The sequence below is a fragment of the Arachis ipaensis genome, chromosome B2 (assembly GCF_059453495.1).
Source record: "Arachis ipaensis isolate K30076 ecotype BB chromosome B2, ASM5945349v1, whole genome shotgun sequence".
In the NCBI taxonomy this organism is placed as follows: domain Eukaryota; kingdom Viridiplantae; phylum Streptophyta; class Magnoliopsida; order Fabales; family Fabaceae; genus Arachis; species Arachis ipaensis.
The window spans coordinates 118,517,193-118,530,894 of record NC_142437.1 but is presented as its reverse complement, the minus strand read 5'-3'; the positions used below and the strand labels follow the sequence as shown (position 1 = coordinate 118,530,894).

The 13,702-nt window shown below is 36.6% G+C and overlaps 1 pseudogene; it reads left to right on the top strand.

The window, feature by feature from the left end:
* Nucleotides 1-2,096: 2,096 nt before the first annotated feature.
* LOC107627897 (ATP-dependent DNA helicase PIF1-like) lies at nucleotides 2,097-7,226 on the top strand (annotated as a pseudogene).
* The last annotated feature ends 6,476 nt before the right edge of the window (nucleotides 7,227-13,702 follow it).

Below are 13,702 nucleotides of genomic sequence, written 5' to 3'. Positions count from 1 at the left end.
ACGTAATTTAAAAAATTTTATATTTTGTTGAATCATTTTGTTATAATTCACACAAACATGAAAAAATAAAATAATTAAATAAAATGTTAAAAAATTTATTTATTTAAGATCATTACAAGAACCAATTATCAAAAAAGAGTGCTAGTTCCTAACAAAAAAAATTAAAATCTATACACAAAAAATTTTATAAAAACCAATATAATACTTAAAATATTTATTTGCCAATTAAAATGAAAAATATGTAAACTTTAGCAAAAACAAAAAATATTTAATTTAAAAAATTTTATATTTTGTTGAATCATTTTATTATAATTCACACAAATATGACAAAATAAAATAATTAAATAAAATATATTTTAAGAAATAAAATAAATAGTAAAAATTAAAATGATAACTCTAGGCGAAAGCATACAAAATAAAAATTATTAAAAGTAATAGAACAAATAAAATATGAACCAATATTATCGTCATGTATTGTATTATTTCGACCAGTAATCGTCATGTATTGTATTATTTCGACCAGTAATATCTAAACATTTAAAAAATATGAAACAAAACATACAAACTAAAAAATTTGCCCAAAGGCAAAAATCGTCATACCTATATAAGATAATTAACTAAAAAATGCTATAAGACAACTGATGCAACAGAGAAATTTATACAAAAAAAATTATGATATATAAAGATAGCATTTTTAAAAAAAAATATTTATTTCAGACTCAAACTATATTGTATTGACTATTTAATTTAAAAAAAATAATTCATAACAACATCACAATATTATACAGTGTAACAAAGTTAAAAAAATGATTGAAACATCACTTAAATATTTGATAGTTACTTATCTCTTTTTTATGATGACCATTATAATGGAACTAATTCTTTGTATTTATAATTAACAAAGAACTATTTTTTAGTTGTTACAAAATTAATCATTTTCTGATTTTTATTATGAATGTAACCAAATATATGTAAATTTAATACGAGTACAGAAATTAGACAAAATGTTCGAGCATCCCATAATTGTGCTCGATATTTTCAAGAGGATGCAACAATAATTCGAACTCTGCTACCAATCCCAAGGACATGTCATTACTGTAACGCACGTCTATTTCACCATGAGACGTTCGAGATGTGCTGTAATGGGGGAAAAGTCTCTCTTCCCCAAGTAAATGCTCCTCAGGAATTGCTTGAAATCTTCCTGGACCCCTCTGCAGAAAGAAACCATTTTAGAAAACATATTCGTGGATACAATCATGTATTTTCCTTCACTTCGTGTGGTGTGCACATAGACGAACAACTGGCTATAACAGGTCGTGGTATATATACATTTCGTGCTCAAGGCTCAATATATCACAGTATAGGGGGATTTTATCCAGATCAGGGCATGCGGCCACGGTTTTTGCAACTGTACACATATGATACTGAGCACGAGTTGCAGAATAGGATGCTGGAGAACACACAACTACATGAAACATTGGTTTTCAAGTTACAACAATTGCTACACCGGTATAATCCTTTTTTCCATGTGTTTCGCCAGTTTGCACAATGGTCAGATGTACATGAGTGTAGTTTAGTCATTAGAGAGCGACCTGCTAATCAGCCACAATATAGTCTTCCAACTGCATCGCAGGTAGCAGCTATAATTGTTGGTGATGACATTGAAACAATGATTCGTGGGCGAGATATTAAGGTGCAAACTCATGCTGGTAGCCTATGAAGGATTCAGGAATTCGTTGGCTATTACGATCCACTACAATATCCTCTTATTTTTCCCTTTGGAACTCATGGATGGGATATCAATACCCGAAGTCAAAGTGGCGGCAAAGTATCATGCCGAACATATAATAGCTATATGCTCCAGGTACAAATCCCTATTTCCTACGCAGTATAGACTTCAATAAAATTCTGCCAAAAAATTGTTCAATGTATCTAATCTTTTTTGCAAATTCTTAAAAATTTGTAGATCCGCCCCGATGATCATTCCATTGTATTGCAAGTAGGGTGACTACTACAACAATATGTTGATGATAACTATATGAAAATTAAAACCGGAAAGTTAAAATGGGTTTGAACTAGACAGAAGAAATTACGGGATGAATTATACCAAAGGTTACAAGATGCGTTGTACACAGGAGAAACCAATGCAGGTAAATATTGTTGTATCTAATTGCTACTTCGTAAATCATTAAGAATTACCCAAAATAATTAAAAACTAATAATATTTCTCTATATATTTGTCTTCGAAAAATGTTGGAAGAAAAAGAAAAATATTACCATCGTCGTTCATTGGTAGCCGTCGCGACATGACCCAATGATATGAAGATGGAATGGCAATTGTTCTTAAAGAGGGCAAGCCAGATATTTTCTCACAATGACATGCAATCCATCTTAGACTGAAATAACTTCAGAACTCAACCCAGTTCAAACTCCACAAGATCGTCCAGATCTAACAATAAGAATTTTTCGAGCCAAATTTGAACAGCTGAAAGAGGATATAATTACTAAGGGTGTCTTGGAAAAGGTGACGAGCTATATTTATGTCACTGAGTTTCAAAAAAGAGGGTTGCCACATGTACATATATTGCTAATCTTAGAAAATAATGACAAGTTAATTGACCCAGAGCATTATGATAGTTTGGTACGTACATAGATACTATCTAAAGAAGTAGAACCACACCTACATGATGCAGTGCTAAAACATATGATTCATGGTCCTTGCGGTACACTTGATCAATCTTTACCCTGTATGAAAAATGGCCAATGTAAATACAACTACCCAAAAGAGTTCACAGCAGAAACACGACGAGGTGACGACTCATATCCGCAATATAGGCGACGATTCGACACTCCAGTACCGATTAGCCAAAATGTTACAGTTGACAATAGATGGGTAGTTTTGTACAACCCTTGTCTACTATTAAAGTATGATTGCCATATTAATGTTGAGATATGTAGTAGTATCAAGAGTATAAAGTATCTCTACAAATATTGCTACAAGGATCTAGACCGAATTGCAATGGAATTCACAACGGTTCTAATGTTGACGAGGTCCAACAGTTTGTTGACGCAAGATGGATCGCTGCTCCAGAGGCATGTTGGAGAATATTTAAATTTAACCTTTACCGAATGTATCCATCAGTTGAAAGGTTACAAATTCATTTGCCAAATCAACATCAAGTGAGCTTCTATGATCACCAAACCATTCCTGAAATACTTAATGATGATTATTTCTCTAGAACAATGCTCACGGAGTTCTTTGCCCTAAATCGTGAGGAAGACCAACAATCTAGGCATCTTCTGTACAAGTAAATTCCAGAGTATTACACTTGGCACTACAAGGAAAAAGAATGGTGTTGGCGCAAGACACAAAGGAGATCCATCGGTCGAATTTATACTGTATCACCTTCAGAAGGAGAAAAATTCTATTTGCGTATTCTATTATCTAACGTTAGAGGACCAATCAGTTGGGATGACTTGCTAACAGTGAATGGGATCCAATATTCGTCCTTCAAGCAATCTGCTCAACACCAAGGATTGTTAGAGAGTGACAGTAGCATCCGTGCGTGTTTGGTTGAGGCTTCTGTTTTACGATTGCCATGTGCTTTACGAAGGTTGTTTGCTACCATCTTAATATTTTGTGAGCCTACAGATGTAAGAAGCTTATGGGATGAATTTTTTTCATATATGGTGGATGATTATCCATCAACCAGCACCACAACAGCCTTAGTGTTCACAAATCGGCTACTCAGGGATATAAATGATATACTCCTTCAGCATAGAAAACAGATTACACAATACGATTTGCCAGCTCTAACTCATGAAAATGACAATGACAACTCGATACCCAGAGTTATCCAAGAAGAACTGTCTGTTGAAGTACCTTGGGAAGACCTGTGTTTCGTAGCAAGATTGAACAATAACCAATCTAAAGCTTTCAAGTGCATTATGAATACAATTGATCGAAGAGAAAGTGGAGTGTTCTTTGTTGATGGACCAGGAGGATCAGGCAAAACATTTCTTTACAGAGCTATAATTGCAGAATTGAGAAATAAGGGTCATATTGTCTTGGTAACTGCATCATCAGGAATAGCCGCAGCATTATTGCCTGGGGGTCGAACAACTCATTCTAGGTTTAAGATCCCAATTAATGCAGAACCATCATCCATTTGTAACATAAGCAAACAATCAGATCTTGCAAAGCTGATTAGACAAACAACGGCAATCATCTGGGATGAAGCACCAATGGCAAATAAAGAATCAGTGCAATCATTATACCGCACTCTGAGAGACATATTAACAAACGATATGCCATTTGGAGGAAAAGTGATGGTGATGGGAGGAGATTTCCGCCAAGTACTGCCTGTCGTATCGAAAGGTAGTAAGTCACAAATGATTTCAGCTTCTATAGTTAAGTCTCATTTATGGGCTTCCACTAAAATTCTCTATTTGCGACAAAATATGCGATCTTCTAATGATCCTGTTTTTGCTGAGTATCTTGTGCACATTGGTGATGGAATTGAGCCCACCATACATAAAGACTTTGTACGGATACAAACAAATATGGCAATTTCATGGGAGGGTGAAACATCGTTACACAAGTTAATAGAAGAAATATTTTCAAACTTACAATCTCATGGGTGGGACGCTTCTTACATGGTAGAAAGGGCAATATTGACGCCAAAAAATCATGATGTGCAACAGCTTAATGATATAATTATCAACAAGTTTCTAGGACAAGAACGAAATTTAGTCTCATTTGATGAGGTAGAAGGAGATGTTAATAATTTATATCAACAAGAATACCTTAACTCAGTTTCTACAGGCAGGTTGCCACCTCATGTGTTGAAGGTAAAAAAAGGTGCACCTTTGATGTTATTGAGAAACATAGACCCTAAGGCCGGCTTATGCAATGGTACAAGGTTACTATGTCGTGGAACTTTTCAAAACATGTTGGACGTAGAAATTTTAACCAGCTATCACTGTGGAAGAAGAGCTTTCTTGCCTCGGATAAAACACAAAACAACAGAAAATTCAGGACTGCCTTTTATACTTATCCGGAAGTAATTTCCTGTGAGGTTGACTTTTGCAATAACAATAAACAAATCACAAGAACAAACCATTCCTAAAGTAGGGATCTATCTCCCTAAACATGTATTTAGCCATGGCCAATTATATGTTGTTCTGTCTCGAAGTATTTCTCAGTCAACTACAAAAGTTTTAGTCAAAGAAGGAAAAATAGATGGAACAAGTGGAGAATTTACCATAAATATAGTTTTCAACGAAATATTGTTACCTTCACCACAGGTAATTTATGTTCTTAGTAAATCTGTGTGTAGTTACTTCTTGATACAATTCAGTCTTCATATTATTTTAATCTTTAAATCTCTTTCAGTGATATAGATATTTTTGTTTACAAACTTCAATTTATTGACGACTAACGACTTATATTTTTTTAATAGACAATTTGATTTCAAAGGAGCTCATCAATATATGCCAGGAGATAAAGACAACAAACTTGAACATCTATTTTATGCAACAGGTACGTACTAATTATCATTAACTGAGACATACTAGATATACTAGAAATATATTAACAAATATCAATTACAAGAAGAAGGATTCCAAAGTCTCTGGAGTGCATGGAAAGATGATCAAGGAATTGCATTAATCGAACCAATAGACAATAAAGTAATTTTTTAAATTAATTACTATGAAAATTGCATTAAATATACATACTTCTATTTCTATGTTAGTAATCATAATCATATGTTATCTAATAGGTTCATTCCCTTCAAATTTATTCTATTGGTTGGGGAGGAACGGTTAAAACAGACAAGACCCAATTCTGGAAGATGATAAAAAAGGAAATACTGTTCCAACAACATACAAGGTAATGCAATCATCGTAATCAGAATGTTATTGATGTAACAGCCCAGACCACCCGCTAGCACGATATTGTCCACTTTGGCACACAAGGCCTCATGGTTTTGCCTATGACGATAGGGATGCTAGCCGAAGCCCCCCACACTCACTTGTCAAAACGCGTCATGCTAAGGAGAGGTATCCACACCCTTATAAGACATGCTTCGTTCCCCTCTCTAACCGATGTGGGCCTTACAATCCACCCCCTTAAGGGAGCTTAGCGCCCTCGCTGGCACATCGATCCGAGCTCCGGCTCTGATACCATCTGTAACAGCCCATACCACCCGCTAGCACGATATTGTCCGCTTTGGCACACAAGGCCTCACGGTTTTGCCTTTGACGATAGGGATGATAGCCGAAGCCCCCCACATTCACTCGTCAAAATGCGTCATGCTAGGGAGAGGTATCAACATCCTTATAAGGCATGCTTCGTTCCCCTCCCCAACCGATGTGGGACCTTACAATTGATATGCCTATTATCTATCTCCCTTCTATATTCTTCATTTTTTATAAAATAAAGGGAAAGAGTTTATGCCTAAAATATTAAAAAGTAACTCTGAAATTGCAACGGAGATTATGTTTCCCATGTTGAATAAAGTTGCAAAAAATAATTTTAAACCAGTGATAATAAATTAAACATTTTTCTTTTTCCAGCAACAAACTCACAGAAGCGGAACCAACTTATGTTAGATTAAAAAACCGCACAAAATAGAGGTAATATTGGATAATTATAGATTTGAATGCTCTACAGAGGGTTTAATGGCTTCTTTTGTTGTACATGTGTAGGAAATCCAATCTCAAACAAGAAATTTCAATTTTGTAGGTTTTATTTATTTTATTGTTAAATTGTTGTTCAAATATAATGAAATTTGTATTGGCATATGGTATATTTTATTGATTTCTAAATTTTGTAGTTCTTCAAGGCTCAAGAATTTATTGACAAGGAGATGTATGAGGAATTGCTAAAGATTTTTTTCGGTACAAATTCAGAAATTACTTCAGGTTTATCTTAATGTTTTTACTTATAGTTTGATCTATAATCACCAAAAAGACATAATTATTTTTCTTCTTTACACTTTTTGTAGGCACAAGAAAGATTATTCAAATACAAATCCGTACTTTGGCCTACCACTTAAAAAAGGTCCCTAAACAAAGAAAAAAAATATGACTTTTAAATATGGCTCATTTTTTGTAAACAATCGTATTTTTCTATTTATTTTTATGACTTTGAGTTAGATAGAAGAAGATAAAATATTATTGTAATAATTATTTTACGGATTATGTTATTTGTAGATTTGTAGATAGGTGATGTATATGTTCATTATAATTAAATCATTTTCATATTGTTATTGTTTATAGATAGGTAATATATGATTATTTTAATTTGAACATTTTATACTATCATTGATTATTTTATATTATTATTTTTATGTTATTCGAATTTAAAATTTTAAAATTTATCAAAATAATTAACTTTAAATCCCATAAAAAAAAACTACTGAAGTGCCTGTTAAGCCGCTAATAACAATAATAATAATTATCATTATTTGGTGTAATTAAAACCACATTAATAATTCCTATTACCTGTGATTTGTCTACACTTATAGGACTATTAAAACCACATAAAGGACTATTTTAATTCATGAAATTATTTTTAATTAAACAGAAAAATAAGTAAAAAAATTGGTTTCTTTCTTCATTTTTCCCCTTTTTTTCAGAAAAAAAGTAAAATATATTGATGGTTTATCAGTGGCTAAGAGAAGGGAGAGGTTGAATCTTTAGCCCTTTTTTTTGCTTAGTAACCTTTGCTGTCCTTCAGAACACTTGAGGAGATATTTCTTGTTTTTGTCTCGAGCCTAGCCACGAGATTTTTTCGTTTTTGTCTCGTGACCAGCCAGGAGATATTTTTCAGTTTTGTCTCCTGTGCAGCAGAATCAGAAATGGAGTAAAAGAGAGAGAAAATTGCACCAAGATATATCCTGGTTCAGCTGCAAAGTGCAATACAGTCTACATCCAGTCTCCATCACAACATTGATGGAATTTCACTATAATCATCCTTGATTACAAACACCAATTCTCCCTAGGAACTACCCTTCCTATCCGGGACAAGTCCAGAATCTAAACCCAAAGACTGAACTTGACTTGGTCACTGCCAAGCTTTCAACTGCTAAGTGATAACCCAACTTGCAAGGGGATTCCCACAGAATCATGAAACACAACACAGATGTACAAAGGACCTCTAAGGACATCTATGGCTTTTTCTTTTAATTTTGTGCACTCTGCCTTTTTCCGCTCTATGGCTTTTTCTTACAAACCTCGTTTGTCTTTTTCCATGAGACTCAAGACAGACAAAATTAAACAGAAAAATACAAAATAGAGAACATTGAAGGAGAAGAACTTCTGTTAGCTTAGGTAGCTATGTGAACACTGTGCCTTGCACTCTCACTCCTTGCATCAAGCCCTGGCTGTTCTCCCTTATTTATAAAAGGGGGAAGCCTCCACGGTTGAAACCATTTGAACCAAGCTAAACTTCTTCTTCAAGAAAACTGGTTCGGCCAGAGAGAGAGGAGAGATAACCGAATGCTATATCCAACATGCAATTACCTCTAAGTCTTCCCTTTACACCAAGCTTCACCAATCTGAGCCATCCCTCTTGACTTGCACTCCAAGAAGGACTCTGGTACACAAAATCGTGAGTTTACACTTTTCTCACAACTCTGCGCAGCTGACCAGCAAGTGCACTAGGTCGTCCAACTAATACCTTACGTGAATAAAGGTCGATCCCACGGAGATTTTTAGCTTGAAGCAAGCTATGGTTGTCTTGTAAATCTCAGTCAGGTGGGTTCAAATGGTTATTGAGGTTTTGATGATTAAACGACAAATAAAACATAAAATAGGATAGAGATACTTATGCAGTTCATTGGTGGGAATTTTAGATAAGCGTATGGAGATGCTTTGTTCCCTCTGAGCCTCTGCTTTCCTAATGTCCTCATCCAATCATGCGTACTCCCTTCCATGGCAAACTGTATATTGGTGGATCACCGTTGTCAATGGCTACCATCCGTCCTCTCAGTGAAAACATATCCGCTACAGTTTCCCGCATGGCTAATCAGCTGTTGGTTCTCGATCGTGTCGGAATAAGATCCATTGATCCTTTTGCACACTGTCACTGCGCCCAACAGTCACGAGCTTGAAGCTCGTCACAGTCATCCCATCCCAGATCCTACTCGGAATACCACAAACAAGGTTTAAACTTTTTAGATCTCAAGAATGCTGCCAATTGATTCTAGCTTATACTACGAAGACTAAGATCTCACGGAATGGAAGGCTCTATTGTCAGGAGAGGCAACCATGCGTCGTGAACCAGGAGGCCAAGAGATACACACTCAAGCTCTTGCAGATAGAATGGAGGTGGTTGTCAGGCACGCGTTCATAAGGGAGGATGATGATGAGTGTCACGGATCATCACATCCATCAGGTTGAAGTACGAGTGAATATCTTAGAACAAGAATAAGCGTGAATTGAATAGAAAAACAATAGTACTTTGCATTAATTCATGAGGAACAGCTGAGCTCCACACCTTAATCTATGAGGTGTAGAAACTCCACCGTTAAAAATACATAAGTGATGAAGGTCCAGGCATGGCCGAATGGCCAGCCCCCAAAATGTGATCAAGAGATCAAAAGTGATCCAAAGATAGTCTCAAAAATGATCTAAAGATATGAATAAAATAGTGAAAAGTGTTATTTATACTAAACTAGTAAACTAGGTTTACAGAAAATGAGTAACTAAGTGTAGATAGTGTAGAAATGCACTTCCGGGGCCCACTTGGTGTGTGTTTGGGCTGAGCATTGAAGCTTTCACGTGCATAGGCTCTTCTTGGAGTTTAAACGCCAGTTTTGGTGCCAGTTTGGACGTTTAACTCCAGCTTTGGTGCCAGTTCTGGCGTTTTACGCCAGAAAATGGTCTCTAGTGGGCGTTTGGACGCCAGTTTGGGCCATCAGATCTCGGGAAAAGTATGGACTATTATACATTGCTTGAAAGCCCAAGATGTCTACTTTTCAACGCAATTGAGATCATGCCAATTGGGCTTCTATAGCTCGAGAAAGTACACTTCAAGTGCAGGGAGGTCAGAATCCAACAGCATCTTTAGTCCTTTCTCAGCCTCTGAATCAGATTTTTGCTCAGGTCCCTCAATTTCAGCCAGAAAATACCTGAAATCACAAAAAAACACACAAACTCATAGTAAAGTCCAGAAATGTGATTTTTGCATAAAAACTAATAAAAATATACGAAAAAGTAACTAAAACATATTAAAAACTATGTAAAAATAATGGCAAAAAGCATATAAATTATCAACTCATCACAACACCAAACTTAAATTGTTGCTTGTCCCCAAACAAATGAAAATAAAATAGGATAAAAAGAAGAGAATATACAATAAATCTCACAATATCAATGAAATTTAGTCCCAATTAGATGAGCAGGGCTAGTAGCTTTTTGCTTCTGAACAGTTTTGGCATCTCACTTTATCTTTTGAAGTTTAGAATGATTGGCATCCATTAAGAACTCAGAATTTAGATAATGTTATTGATTCTCCTAGTTCAGTATGTTGATTCTTGAACACAGCTACTTTATGAGTCTTGGCCGTGACCCTAAGCATCTTGTTTTCCAGTATTACCACCGGATACATAAATGCCACAGACACATAACTGGATGAACCTTTTTAGATTGTGACTCAGCTTTGCTAGAGTCCCCAGTTAGAGGTGTCCAGAGTTCTTAAGCACACTCTTTTGCTTTGGATTACGACTTTAACCACTCAGTTTCAAGCTTTTCACTTGGACCTTCATGACACAAGCACATGGTTAGGGACAGCTTGATTTAGCTGCTTAGGCCAGGATTTTATTCCTTTGGGCCCTCTTATCCACTGCTACTCAAAGCCTTGAATCCTCTTTACCCTTGCCTTTTGGTTAAAGGGTTATTGGCTTTTTCTGCTTGCTTTTTCTTTTTCTTTATTTTTTTTGCCTATTTTTTTTCGCAAGCTTGTGTTTTTCACTGCTTTTTCTTGCTTCAAGAGTCAATTTTATGATTTTTCAGATTATCAATAACATTTCTCTTTGTTCATCATTCTTTCAAGAGACAACAATTTTAACATTCATAAACTTCACTATAAAAAACATGCACTGTTCAAGCATTCATTCAGAAAACAAAAAGTATTGCCACCACATCAAAATAATTAGACTAATTTCAAGATAAAAGTCGAAATCCATGTACTTCTTGTTCTTTTGTAATTAGGAACATTTTTCATTTAAGAAAGGTGAAGGATTTATGGGACATTCATAGCTTCAAGGCATAGACACTAGACACTAATGATCATGTAATAAAGACACAAACATAGACAAACATAAAGCATAAAAAATCGAAAAATAGAAAAATAAATAACAAGGAAATTAAAGAACAGGTCCACCTTAGTGATGGCGGCTAGTTCTCCTTCTTGAAGATCCCATAGAGTGCTTGAGCTCCTTAATGTCTCTTCCTTGCCTTTGTTGTTCTTCCCTCATGGCTCTTTGGTCTTCTCTAATTTCATGGAGGATGATGGAATGCTCTTGGTGCTCCATCCTTAGTTGCTCCATATTAGAACTCAAATCTCTTAGAGAAGTATTGAGTTGTTCCCAATAGTTGTGTGGAGAAAAATGCATCCCTTAAGGTATCTCAAGGATTTCTTGATAAGGGACTTCCTCATGCATTTATTGAGGTCCATGAGTGGGCTCTCTTGTTTGCTCCATCCTCTTTTTAGTGATGGGCTTGTCCTCTTCAATGAGGATGTCTTCCTCTATGACAATTCCAGCTAAACTGCATAGGTGACAAATGAGATGAGGAAATGCTAACCTTGCCAAAGTGGAGGGCTGTCAGCCACTTTGTACAGTTCTAGAGGTATGATCTCATGAACTTCCACTTCCTCTCCAATCATGATGCTATGGATCATGATAGCCCGATCCACAGTTACTTCGGATCGGTTGCTAGTAGGAATGATAGAGCGTTGGATGAACTCCAACCATCCTCTAGCCACAAGCTTAAGGTCAAGCCTTCTTAGTTGAACCGGCTTGCCTTTGGAGTCTCTCTTCCATTGGGCTCCTTCCATACAGATGTCCATGAGGACTTGGTCCAACCTTTGATCAAAGTTGACCCTTCTTGTGAAAGGATGAAGATCTCCTTGCATCATTGGCAAGTTGAATGCCAACCTCACATTTTTTGGACTGAAATCTAAGTATTTCTCCCGAACCATTGTGAGCCAATTCTTTGGGTTCGGGTTCATACTTTGATCATGGTTCTTGGTGATCCATGCATTAGCATAGAACTCTTGAACCATTAAGATTCTGACTTGTTGAATGGGATTGGTGAGAGCTTCCCATCCTCTTCTCCTAATCTCATGTCGGATCTCCGGATATTCACTCCTTTTGAGCTTGAAGGGGACCTCGGGGATCACCTTCTTCTTGGCCACAACTTCATAGAAGTGGTCTTGATGGACCTTTAAGATGAATCTTTCCATCTCCCATGACTCGGAGGTGGAGGCAATTTCCTTCCCTTTCCTCTTCCTTGAGGTTTCTCCGGCCTTAGGTGCCATTAATGGTTATGGAAAATTAAAAAGCAAGGCTTTTTCCACACCAAACTTAAGAGGTTTGCTCGTCCTCGAGCAAAAGAAGAAAGAAGAGAGTAGAAGAAGAAGAAAAGTGGGAGATGGAGGCTTGAGAGGGTTTGGCCAAGGGGGGTTTTGAGTGTATGTGATTTGTGAAAATGAAGGAGGAAGGAGGGGTATTTATAGTGTAAGAGAGGGAGTTGGTTCGTGTGAGAAGGGTTGGGTTTGGGAGGGAAAAGGTTTGAATTTGAGTGGGTGGGGGTAGGTGGTTTGTATGATGGGTTTATGGGAATTAGGGAATGGATGTGAGTGGTGAAGAGAATATGGGGAAGAGGGTAAGATTTGATACGAGAGTGGAGTTTTGGGTAGAGTGTTATGGAGAAGTGTGAAGAGGAGAGAGAGTGAGGTGGGGTAGGTGGGGATCCTGTGGGGTCCACAGATCTTGAGTTGTCAAGGATTTCTCATCCCTGCACCATTCTGGCGTGTAAACGCCCTCTATGTGCCATTCCTGGCATTTAAACGTCGGGCTGATGCCCTTTTCTGGCGTTTAAACGCCCAGAAAGGTGCCAGACTAGGCGTTTAAACGCCCATTTTTATACATTTACTGGCATTCAAACGCTAGTTTGCCTGCCAGTTCTGGCATTTAAATGCCAGACTGCTGCCCATTTCTGGCGTTTAAACGCCCAGAATGGTGCCAGGCTGGGCGTTAAACGCCCATTTTGGTATCCTTACTAGCGTTTAAACGCCAGTAAGCTCTTCCTCCAGGGTGTGCTATTTTTGATGTTGTTTTTTATTTTGCTTTAATTTTTGTAGTTATTTTTGTGACTCCACATGATCATCATCCTAAAGAAAACATAAAATAACAATGAAAAATAAAATAAAAGAGTAAATAATATAGATAAATAAAATTGTGTTGCCTCCCAATAAGCGTTTCTTTAATGTCAATAGCTTGACAGGAAGCTCATACAGAGCTTCACAGGTGCTCAGAGCATGATTGTGGCCTCCCAACACCAAACTTAGAGTTTGAATGTGGGGGCTTTGCTTGACTCTGCATGGAGAGAATTGAATGAAGCTTTTCATGCTTCTTCCCCATGTTTACAGAAGAAGATCTTTGTGCCTTAAACACAAGGTAGTCCTCAT